The sequence below is a fragment of the Drosophila rhopaloa genome, unplaced genomic scaffold (genome assembly GCF_018152115.1).
Source record: "Drosophila rhopaloa isolate 14029-0021.01 unplaced genomic scaffold, ASM1815211v1 contig_2, whole genome shotgun sequence".
Classification (NCBI taxonomy): domain Eukaryota; kingdom Metazoa; phylum Arthropoda; class Insecta; order Diptera; family Drosophilidae; genus Drosophila; species Drosophila rhopaloa.
Window position 1 is genome coordinate 4517380 of NW_025335083.1, and position 2118 is coordinate 4519497.

Below are 2118 nucleotides of genomic sequence, written 5' to 3' on the forward strand. Positions count from 1 at the left end.
TTTTGTCGACCCAATTTACCAAAATTTGAAAATAGACTTCATTTGACAACCAACCTGATTCGGCAATCAGGTTAATGGCTTTCAAATACAGATTTCCAAATAATTTATGTATCCGAAACCATCTTTTTGTACATGCCAATTTGCATCTGCTTGAATATAAATTGGTAAATAACGAGTTGAACATTTTTTTGTTTCACTGCCCCCTCAGATTCATTCAATTCATCTTTCTTCATTATTTCGAATGGCTTGTTAATGGCTGGGCAAATGCATTATTCTATCAGCGATTTAATAGGGAATGACGTTTTTTTGGCATCCAATAGCATTTCTGCGCAGTTCTTTAAAGGCAGTAGCTCTCGCCATCCAGAAATTGCTCGGAATTGCTTGTGACAGATGAGTTAATGTGCAGATTAGTGCTGGCATATACACAGCTTAAATTAAATTTGCTGTGCAACACTTCTTTCTTTGACGTTGACTCGATTATGACTATACGAAAATGTAAAACTAGAAATCAGTTTATACAAATGTTTTTTACTTGCCAGCTTCATTTTAATAAATGTTTTCCTAAAAGTTTGGCATAGGCTTGACAAAATAAATAAATGTTTAAAAGTAATTTTAGGATAAAGACAATATAAGATTTCAGATTGAAAAATTATTTATTTCGCCATGATTAAAATTAAAAAATAATCAAATTTCAATTGCAAACTAAATGAACCAGTTCAGTTTAAATTATCTGTCCATCTATAAGAGAAAACATCCCTTACAATTGCTCATCCGCAAAAGCAAGATTATATACAATTTGTCCCAAAGAATACTTTCACTGCGGCTCCTTTAAATTTGCATACAAACTGCTTTCGTCGTAATATCAACGGCAGCCGATCACATTAAGGAGTGTGTAAAGGGCACGTAATTCGATCGGGGGAATAAAACACAATAAAGCGCATTCAAACGCGCTTCCCTGCGCCGCTCTTCCTATTTTAGCCTTATTCACAATCCCCGTTTAGTTGAGAGTTAAGGCTTTTGAGGCCTGGGCCCAAAACGCGGAACCAAGTGAGGTAAATGTCTCTTGTCAAGGAGAAGCAATGCAAAAGGTACGCCAAAGTTATGTGACTACGGCTACCCTTTCCAGCACCTCAATCCCTTTTGTATTCCACATGGCTCCACAGCAGCGTTCACTTGTCAGGCAGGTAGAACCTGCAAAAATGCAAATATTTGTAAAATATATGCGTGTAAAAATTGTTGTGCTCCATTATCCTTTTAACTGGATATGTAGGGGACTGCACAAAAACACTCACACACAGCAAGCCCTTTGTCCAAACGTTTTGATAGACCATCGGATACCCAATATACTGACTTAGTCATTCATTTAATATAGTAATACATATATTAATTTCGCATATTTTCTCTTCCACGACTTGGACAAAGTGTTTATAAGATCTTATTAATTTTTAAATGTTTGAGCATTATTTGCAATATCATACATTAAACATATGTTTTTACTGACCAAATTATATTTTCTTTCACCTTCAATTGGTAAAGATTAGAAAGTAACTTCGTATATTTTGAAAGTGATATAAAAGTGATAAAAAACTTAAAAGAAATTTTGGATCGCGAGCCAAATTAAAAAAACCTTTAACTATTTAACTCATTGCCATCTGGTAATTAATAAGTTTTTAAATATATATTGTAGTGACTAGCATAATAACTTTTAGAGAAATTTAAAGAAATTGGCTATATAAAAATAAATACATAACCAACATTATAATAATAATAATATATATTAATTAAATTAATCCAATTTTAAGGCGATTTTGCGTTGTTTTCTTGTTTATTTAGACGCTTTTTAATTATTTTTTATTATTATTATTTATACACTTTGCTATCAAAAAAACCTAGGGTATAAATACACACACATGGCAAGCAAATACCGACAGCCAAACAGCAGCAATAGCTAAGCAAGCAGATAACAACTTGAAGGGGTTCCCCCGCCCCTGAACCACCCCCACCCCCGTAACTCCCAACCCCTTGGGTTATTCGGTTTTTGTGTTGCCAATGCGTGTGCAATTTGCTTGTCGAAAGGGAAAAATCCGAGACGGGGGAGATGACGAGCACAGGTTTGTT